The sequence below is a fragment of the Lampetra planeri genome, chromosome 63, assembly GCF_965212315.1.
Source record: "Lampetra planeri chromosome 63, kcLamPlan1.2.h2, whole genome shotgun sequence".
Classification (NCBI taxonomy): domain Eukaryota; kingdom Metazoa; phylum Chordata; class Hyperoartia; order Petromyzontiformes; family Petromyzontidae; genus Lampetra; species Lampetra planeri.
This window is the reverse complement of record NC_136169.1, coordinates 4925270-4935751: the sequence shown is the minus strand read 5'-3', so window position 1 is coordinate 4935751 and position 10482 is coordinate 4925270. Positions and strand designations below refer to the sequence as shown.

Below are 10482 nucleotides of genomic sequence, written 5' to 3'. Positions count from 1 at the left end.
CGTGACCAGCCCCTCCACCCCCCACCCACGTGACCAGCCCCTCCCCCCCCCCCGCCCACGTGACCAGCCCCTCCCCTCCCCCGCCCACGTGACCAGCCCCTCCCCCCTCCCACGTGACCAGCCCCTCCCCTCCCCCGCCCACGTGACCAGCCCCTCCCGCCCACCCACGTGACCAGCCCCTCCCCCCGCCCACATGACCAGCCACTCCCCCCCCACCCACGTGACCAGCCACTCCCTCCCCCGCCCACTTGACCAGCCCCTCCCCCCCCACCCACGTGACCAGCCCCTCCCCCCGCCCACGTGACCAGCCACTCCCCCCCCCGCCCATGTGACCAGCCCCTCCCCCGCCCACGTGACCAGCCCCCCCCCCGCCCACGTGACCAGCCCCCCCCCCGCCCACGTGACCAGCCCATGCCCACGTCACCAGCCCCTCCCCTCCCCCAGCCCACGTGACCAGCCCCGCCCCTCCCCCAGCCCACGTGACCAGCCCCACCCCTCCCCCACCCACGTGACCAGCCCCCCCACGCTGCTGCTGCTGCGGCGTTCTGGCGTTTGTCCCAAGCGGGTTGGCTGCAATGAAGCCGTGAAGACACCGAACAGTTCCACTGCTACAATTAGCGCGCTGAGGCGCTGCAGTTGCACTATGTGTCCACACGGTGGCGCTGCAGCAACCATGTTAAATTTCTTCTTAGGTTTTTTCCGGTAAAGTCACGTAGGTAAAACATCAAAATGAATGAAAATAAAATAAAATAAAAAATCACGACGTTTCGGAGGCAACACAAGTCTCCGTCATCAGGTGGGACCGTCACAGCCAGATTAGCTGCATCAAGTGAGGCCATGATTCAAGATGTAATCCCTTAAAAGCGAGTTGAAGGGGGAGGGAGAGGGAGGGTGGAGCTCATCAGACTATGGTAGCCAATGAAAGGAACGTATCGGGAGGGAGGGGGGGGCGAGGCCAAAAGGGTGGGCGATGGACGTGGAAGCGCTTGTGCGCAAGCGGCCAATTACTGCACACGCCAACACAATGGAGCGATTGTGCGCTAGCGGCCAGCCACTGCACCCGCCAACACAATGGGCAGAGAGGAGGAGGGAAGCTCTAATACACATGATAGACAAAAGAACGAAAATGCCCATGTTTATACCAATGCTGGCTGAACAATGAAGAGAGTACTGTTAAAATAACTGGGGATGTTAACACTCGGTAAAGTACAGTAAAATAGTGCCTGTCAGATAAGATGGTCCAAAAAATTTGTGATTAAGTCTTTTTTGCGTGGTTGATAACATCTTTCCAATGATTACTAAGTTTGTACCCATCATCACGGTTGAATGTATGTCTGTGTTTGTATATTTGTATGGCTTCTGACGTCACCGCTCAGCGTGACCTCATCGGCGTCAAACGCCAGGGGGAGGTGCCTCGTTAGTGACGTCATGTCACTCACCCCCGACCACCGCGCTCTTGAGCGTGACGTCACATCCACTCAGCCGCTGCCGATACCTGTCCCAGTGCCAATCCTTATTTGGGCAAAGCCACGCCCGGTGACTGGCGGCTCATTAACATAATTTATTCGTGAAGTCGTCGCGAGTTTCGAGCCGCTCATTGTGGGGAGGGGAGTGTCATCGTACACCGCAAGTGACGTCATGTCACCTGCTGCCGCGTGACGTCACGAGGGACCGGGAAGTTTCCGCTCGGCCCGTGCACTGAAATCCGAGGTGAGATTCTCATCGCGGTTGTGGTGATTGTGGTTGTTGTGGTGGTTGTTGTTGTGGTGGTTGTGGTGGTTGTTGTTTACCGAGGTAGCGCCTCGCTCTCTCTCTCGTAGGGATGTCAATTGAGTAGCAGCGAGCATGGAAGCGATGTCCACTTTGGAACTTTACAACGCGGGGCCTTGCCTCCTGCCCTCGCCTGGTCGCGTTTGCTTCAATTCTCTCGCTTATTATTAGGTTTTTTCGGTAAAGTCACGTAAAAAAGTAAAATAAAATAAAAAATCACGACGTTTCGGAGGCAACACAAGCTTCCGTCTTCAGGTGGTACCGTCACAGCCACGACAGCTGTATCAAGTAAATGAGAGATTGCAGTAGCTACCACTCCGTTTATATAATGGTTGGAGAAGATCGTGGTGCAAGGGGCGCATTATTAATATGGTAAGGTGAGGCTTAAGACTAAGAATAGACTGCATAACAAAGGCTGAGCCTTTGTTGTGGAGAGGTGCGGTTTGTGACTCAACCTGTGGCAGGGATACCACCACTAAACATGGTAAAACTGTAATAGTTGTCTGTCAAATAAGATTGGCAAATAAGTGTAGTTAAATCTTTTTTGCGTGGTTGATAACATCTTTCCAATGATTACTAAGTTTGTACCCATCATCACGGTTGAAATTATGTCTGTGTTTGTATATTTGTATGGCTTCGTGCACAAACCTTTGATGGTAGCCAGGAGGCTTGCAGAGAACCTTGGTCTCGGAAAAGACAATTTCATGAGAGCCCACCGAGTTGTAGCAATGATCGGCAACGGCCGAAGAATCAGTTCTGCCGTGTTTCAGATCTGACTTGTGCTCGCGGACACGATCAGCAACATGACGTTTCGTTTCTCCAATGTAGCAATCACCACAAATGCAACTCAATTTGTAGACTCCAGGATACTGTAAGTCAGGAACGACATCCTTCACAGATGGAATCAAATAACGGATATTATGCACTGTACTGAATCGGACTTGGATCTTATGTTTGTTTAGAATTTTGGAGATCTTTTTGGTCACGCCTGCTATGTATGGCAACGTGATAGTTTTGGTTGGAGTTTCATGTGGCTGTTTCTGTATGGTGGGAGAAACAGCTTGGCGGATAGTGCGGTCAGAGTATCCGTTCATCCTGAGGGCCCGATGTACATGACTTAATTCACCGGCCAAGTGGTGTTGGTCAGAAATGCCATTGGCTCTGCGGTATAGCGTTTTGATGAGAGAATTCTTTTGAGAGGGATGGTGGTACTTGAAACCGGATTCCCACCACCACCCATCTCTCTGCCCCTTTCTCTACCCCCCTCTCTCTCTCTGCCCCCCTCTCTCTCTATTTAAGGCCTCGACACAGAGGCGTTGTTTCTGTGTGTGTCTCTGTGTGTCTCTGTGTGTCTCTGTGTGTCTCTCTGTCATCTCTCTCTGTGTGTCTATGTGTCATCTCTCTCTCTCTCTCTGCTTATGTGTCTGTCTATGTGTCTCCGTGTCTCTCTCTCAAATTGAGCAATCTTTGGAAGAACGTTATCAACCAGGTGGGCTGTTGACTGTTATGTTAGCCGACTCTCTGTGTTGTATTGCACTACATTTCTAAGTTTACTAGGTTTTTTTTCTCTTTCATTTGTACCTGATGATGATTGCTTGTGTTGCAATCGAAATGTCGTATGCTATTATTTTATTTATTTATTCTACGTGACTTTACCGAAAGAACCAAAGAGTTTCTTCTAGATTTGAAGCTTTCGTGACTGCAATGATTCATATTCTTAGGTTGTTTCGGTAAAGTCACGTAGGTAAAACATTAAAATTAATGAAAGTAAAATAATATAAAATAAAATAAAATATTTTATTTTATTTTACTTTCATTAATTTTAATGTTTTACCTACGTGACTTTACCGAAAGAGTATCTTGCTTAAGTTTTAATTTCCCTTCACCTGGCTCGCTACTTTGTAACTTGTTTTGTTTTAAATATTCACAGTTTTTTTTCATTTCTTACCAGGCCACGCCCGCTTGAGCTGCTGTACCGCTCTTGTGTTCAGAAGCGACCTGCCCACAACAACAATAACAACAAGGTGAGGCTCGTCAACAGCGTGGCGGTGTTCACTCTAGACGCGTGGCGGTGTTCGCTCTAGACGCGTGGCGGTGTTCGCTCTAGACACATGGCGGTGTTCACTCTAGACACGTGGTGGTGTTCACTCTAGACGCGTGGTGGTGTTCACTCTAGACACGTGGCGGTGTTCGCTCTAGACGCGTGGTGGTGTTCACTCTAGATACGTGGCGGTGTTCACTCTAGACGCGTGGCGGTGTTCGCTCTAGACACGGCGGTGTTCGCTCTAGACGCGTGGTGGTGTTCACTCTAGATGCGTGGTGGTGTTCACTCTAGACACGTGGCGGTGTTCGCTCTAGACGCGTGGCGGTGTTCGCTCTAGACGCGTGGCGGTGTTCACTCTAGACGCGTGGTGGTGTTCACTCTAGACACGTGGCGGTGTTCGCTCTAGACGCGAGGTGGTGTTCACTCTAGATACGTGGCGGTGTTCGCTCTAGACGCGTGGCGGTGTTCACTCTAGACGCGTGGTGGTGTTCACTCTAGACACGTGGCGGTGTTCGCTCTAGACGCGTGGTGGTGTTCACTCTAGACGCGTGGCGGTGTTCACTCTAGACGCGTGGTGGTGTTCACTCTAGACACGTGGCGGTGTTCGCTCTAGACGCGTGGTGGTGTTCACTCTAGATACGTGGCGGTGTTCACTCTAGACGCGTGGCGGTGTTCGCTCTAGACACGGCGGTGTTCGCTCTAGACGCGTGGTGGTGTTCACTCTAGATGCGTGGTGGTGTTCACTCTGGACGCGTGGCGGTGTTCGCTCTAGACGTGTGGCAGTGTTCACTATAGACACGTGGCAGTGTTCACTCTAGAACGCGTGGCGGTGTTCACTATAGACACGTGGCAGTGTTCACTCTAGACGCGTGGAGGTGTTCACTCTGGACACGTGGAGGTGTTCACTATAGATGCGTGGAGGTGTTCACTCTGGACACGTGGCGGTGTTCACTATAGACGCGTGGAGGTGTTCACTATAGACGCGTGGCGGTGTTCACTATAGACGCGTGGAGGTGTTCACTCTGGACACGTGGAGGTGTTCACTATAGATGCGTGGAGGTGTTCACTCTGGACACGTGGAGGTGTTCACTCTAGACGCGTGGAGGTGTTCACTCTAGACGCGTGGCGGTGTTCACTCTGGACGCGTGGCGGTGTTCACTCTAGACGTGTGGCGGTGTTCACTCTAGACGCGTGGCGGTGTTCACTCTCTACATGTGGAGGGGTAACCCGAGGATCGGGAAGGAAATCCACGCGACCACGGGGAGAGAGAGAGAGAGACACGTAAACTACAAATATACAGCAGGCGTCAGGGTCGGGATCGAACCCACGACTTCCTGTATGCCAGGACAGGTAGTTAACATCTCACCACAGAGAGACACGCAGCCTCGGCGGTGTTGGTTGATCCTCAATGAATTACTTGGTGGAGTGAGGAAGCATTAATACTGAGCAGGTGAAGGTGGCCAGGCGTGGGTCTGGACACACCACCACCTGTGAACCATGCTGCCAGTGTGTGACAGTGGTGGAGCCAGTGGGGGTGGGGTGGCACGTGCCCCCCCAACGATCCGATAGAAATCCCTAATTTCGATAGGATCATTGGGGTTTATTAGTAACTAGCTTCACTACCCGGCTTTGCCCGGGACTTGGATTCTTGTCTTGGATTAATTTAATATTCCCTCATAATTCAATGAAAAACCCTGAAAAAATTGATGCTTGCAAGAAGGAAGCCGAAACACTTCAATTTACCTAAATCGGATGTTTTCACTCAAGGAAATTCAACCTGAACCCACTGCTACGTCAGGTCGATTTTGGCCACTCGGGAAGGGAATGACGCGGCGTTCGCTTAGAAATTCCAGACAGCATAAGCTGTGAAAATTTCATGACGCCAGAGCTCAGCGTTGGAGAGTTTTTGCTGCTGCACACAAACAAACAGGTGTAAGTTCTGCTTTATATTTAAGATGGCAGTTGTACCCGTTCTTCACACGGATTAGGATTGAAACTCCGAGAAGCCAATGACTTAATCGGCCAGGAGCGAAGCGCCACCTAAAATCTCCCGGCACGCTGTGAACAGCTGTAGAAGTACGGCGCGCAAAGAGCCATGTGGTAGGGGGGTAAGCATTGCAGAGCGCTTAGCTCAGGTGTGATGCGGGTTGACGCCACATACGTCATGGTCATTTCCCCCCCCCCCCCCCCCAAAATACAAAAGTTTATTTTTCTTTCCTGAAGGCATCAACACGTTCAGCGAGCGCGATGACGATCACACGCGTCGAATGAAAAGCAAGGGACAAGTCCTTTCTCACTAACAACTCCTTTCTCACTAACAACTCCTGTAATTTTTCATTGCTGGAGGGGTTTCCCCCCCTACCTGAAAATCCTGGCTCCACCTCTGAGTGTGTGACAGTGTCAAGTTTGTATTTGCAGTAAAGTCTATTAACTCTATTGAGCACAGAGGTTATATCAAAACAGTAGTTTATTTTAGTTTTCCTCTGGAACTCTTTGTAAGAATGGAGTCAGGAAGTGATCACAGCACACACGTGCAGCAGCTGAAGTCGGAACTGCTCATCCCAGCAATCAAGGACATCTGTGCCTGGCTTCGCACCTCTAAGTTGCGATTGAACATTAATTATGCATTTGTGCATGACACAAATAGTATTATTTTCAACACCCTTTGCTATGTCAGCTGAATTTAGCTTTCATAAACATTTATTTTGAAGCCAAACAGCTGAAATTGTGTGCTCTGAGTTTCGGGTTAACGTTCATTTTGAAGATACGAGGGTTTCCAGGCATGTTTATGACCATTTGGCCTCTCATTGTGTGCCATAACAGCCCGTGTGATGAATTTGGGACACTTTTTTTTTTATATATCATAAATATATGAATAACTATAGACGTGTAAGTGACGTGTGACTGTGTATATGCATTCCTCTGTGCCTCAATACTGACGTGTAGATGGTGTGGATATTCTTCTTTTTCTGTCTGCAGCTGTCGCTGCCTCTGCAGAAGTGGTCTCATGGAGCAAAGGCACTCGGCGCAGCTTGGTGCAAAAAGGCATCAATGCGACCGGTGTGCATACAGCACGGATCGTCCTGAACATTTGACACGGCACTAGAGAACTCACACAGGAGAGAAACCCTTCAAGTGCAGTGTGTGTGGGAGGGCGTTTGCACATTCATCTGCTCTTGTAACATACCAGAGAACACACACGGGAGAGAAACCCTTCAAGTGCAGTGTGTGTGGGAAGGCGTTTGCACAGTCATCTGCTCTTATAAAACACCAGAGAACACACAATGGAGAGAAACCCTTCAAGTGCAGTGTGTGTGGGAAGGCGTTTGCACAGTCATCTGCTCTTGTAGCACACCAGAGAACACACACGGGAGAAAACCCCTTCAAGTGCAGTGTGTGTGGGAAGGCGTTTGCATGGTCACCACATCTTCAAAGACACCAGAGAACACACAAGCATCAGAAGATCCACCAGGAGTGGAGTGTGAAATCAGCTTGTGAAAGTCAAAGTGCTGCAATGAGCCCATCGCTCATCAAACAAGAACCGGAAGAAAATCCCAGCTTGGACACTTTTAAAGGTAACGAGGTGAAATATGAAGAGGTGAATGTGAAATGTGAAGACGTGATGGTGAAGAGCAAAGAAGTGAAGGTAAAATGTGAAGATGAAGATTCAACTCCCAAATGGGACCTTCGTATCGATGGAGGCAACGTGAAGCAGGAGGAGAATTCTGACTGTGAGGCAGAGCGAGGCGACTCCCAGCAGTTTGTGGAAGTGGAGGTGTGGGTGGACTTCCTCCGAGACAATACAAAGTCAAATGGAGACCCGGGAGATGCGTAAGCCTTTGACCAGTGGTTCTTAACCTGGGTTCGATCGAACCCCAGGGGTTCGGTGAGTCAGTCTCAGGGGTTCGGCGGAGGTTAAGACACACACCTGACTCATGATTGTGCACCAGTAAAACATGTACCTATGTTTTGAATTTGAAAAAATATTTTATTTTTCCAATTAAGAAGGGTTCTGTGAATGCGCATATGAAACTGGTGGGGTTCAGTACCTCCAACAAGGTTAAGAACCACTGCCTTAGACGATGCCGCTCCAATAGATGCACCTTTGTCACAGGCCTCTAATGACAAGAATGTGAAGTTGAACACTCAGTTCCTAGGTTCAACCTGCAGGGTAAGAGCGGCCAATCTTTGTGGACCTGTGTGATGGGTAGACCTCTAACCAGGAGCGAATGCCAATAAGCTCCCAAGCATTCAATGTTATCAATTGCATTTATATTGTGCTTGCTTAATTGCCTCGGCAATTCGTAGTTTTGTATCGTTTCTCGTCTCAAACACTCGAAGAGCATCCCCAAGTAGCAGCTGCCCCTGTGTGGCACAAGGTGGTGGCCCTGCACCGGCCTGCATGTGGACAAGAGCCTGTCAGTAGGGGGCAATGGTTGATGTGGCATCTCAGTTGTGGAGTTTGTAGGTAATGTTTAGAATTTTTATCAATTTTTACCCAGACACCAGCATGCAATGGCCGACTCGTTTTGAATGGTGCATTAGTATGTTGTACATACACTGTTAAGCAGACGGTGCGTATTTTTTTAAATTAGCTTCTTGTTAATGCAATGTAACCTAATGCAGTATATTTCAGTGCAGTAATTCAATTTTGTTAATATGCCTGTCACTAATTTTGAATGAATACTTGTCTGATTGTGTGCGTACATGTACCATTTTGTCTATAAGGGTCAAACATTGAATAAGTCATGTTAGGACACTGTGTGTTTTGGAAGTAACCTGTACAGATCACTCAGGTGAGACTCATTGTTCTTGTGATATAGGTCAAAGGGTACTTTTGTGTTTTCAGGAAGCATCTCCCTCTGGAGCAACTCATTGTCTTTGAAATAGGGAGCACACTCGGATCATTCATCAGTTACAAGGCAAACCACTTAAAAGTTACACGTAGAGGAGATACATTCTCAACAACTTGAATTATAATTTTGTATTACGTGTTGACACATTTCGTCTAACTAGGACTAGAAATGCGCCTTACTGATTAACGTCTGGATGTTTGAAGCTATCGGTTGAAGCAAGCCCAGCTGCTGTTGAGACGCTGTGCACCAATAAGGGTCCACAGGTGGCTTGCACTGAATCAATGACGCGCTCCCAGAAGTCTGTGCTAGTTATAGTTTGTGTAAAACATTCATTTGTTTCGTGGAGAGATCGATAAATGAAACATGTCGTGTCTGCTGATCTGCTTCATAGCAAGGAGGTCATTTTAAGAGCACATTTGAAATACATTTTTGGTACAGATTTGTATTTGGTTACAAGGCAGAGCACATCTAGTAGATGCATTCTCCACAACAACACTCATGAGAATTTTGCTTGATGTCTTATATGTTTGCGAACTAGGACAAGAAATGGTCCTTGCTGATTAACGTCTGGATGTTGACAACCATGGGGTGAAGCAAGCCTAATTGCCTGCGGTGCCCCTCAACCATTTACGGCCTTGGGCCAGGAAAGTCACGAAGAAAATTGCACACGAATGACGCATCCACGCCAACTCCCAATGCTCCGTTTTGAAGTTTAAAAATGAAACAACTTTGAATTGTATTATGTTTTGAATTGTGTTTCTTCAATAAAAGCTTATATCATTTTACATCTGGAAGACTTAATTGAAAACGACATTTCGTGTGAATTTTCTCTCGTCGTTAAGTAGATGGCCTTGCCGGGGATTCGGTTCGATGCGGACTTTCACCTGGTTGGGATCGCGGGATTGAGATGAGGCGACACAGAGCTGGCCGTGCCAGACGACCGCCGTCTGCAGATCGATTCCAACGTGGTCGAACGTCTGTCCCTGCGCCTCCGTCGCTCATGCAGGAGGCGCGTAGGGTTATAGCGCCCCCTGCATGAAAACGACGGAAAGTGCAGCATTCATCACAGATTAATTCTAGATTTGAAGCTTTCGTGACTGCAAGGATTCATATTCTTAGTTCTTTCTGTAAAGTCACGTAGGTAAAAAATGAAATAAAAATTAAGAATTTTAAGAAAGAACTAAGAATACAGATAGATAAAGTTGTGCGCTTATATAAAAGAGCATCGCCAGTGGGTTTTCAAAGTACCTTCGTGTTGCAGAAATCAATTTCGCGTGAGCCCACCGCATGACAACAATGCTCAGCTGTAGCTCACGTGACTTCTGCCGCGACAATGTCTGGATGTTTTCGCCTGAGGACGACCGCTCGTGTTGCGATCGAAACTTCGTCATTTATTTATTTTACCTACGTGACTTTACCGAAGAAACCAAAGAGTATGAAAGACGTCTTGTCTGCTGATGTTGTTCATGTCCGTGTACATCGATATCCCACATGGCTTACACTACACACCACACACAATGAAATAAATAGAAACTAGAACGACTTCTGGGGATGGGCAAAGATCGAGGAATCTCTTTCAATGGAGCGAGTTCAGCGAGTTCGATTCAACATCTCTGTCCGTCTGTGTCTCTGTTCGCCTCTGTGTGTCTCTCTGCCTGTGTTTTTTAGTCTCTGTGTATCTTTCTCAGTCTCTGTTCCTCTTGTCTGTGTCTGTCCACCTGGTCTTGTCTGTGTGTGTGTCTATCAGCGTCTATCCAACCGTTGTCAACGATTGTCAGTAGCAGCAGGCGCCCGTTCAACTCCCACGGTTAC

The 10482-nt window shown here is 48.5% G+C and overlaps 1 long non-coding RNA gene across 1 annotated transcript; it reads left to right on the top strand.

Annotated features, from left to right (window-relative positions):
• Positions 1-1611: 1611 nt before the first annotated feature.
• On the top strand, positions 1612-9455 carry LOC144736779 (uncharacterized). Its single transcript, XR_013588822.1, has 3 exons — positions 1612-1710; positions 3722-3794; positions 6794-9455. It is a non-coding gene; the product is annotated as an uncharacterized LOC144736779 (long non-coding RNA).
• Positions 9456-10482: the final 1027 nt, after the last annotated feature.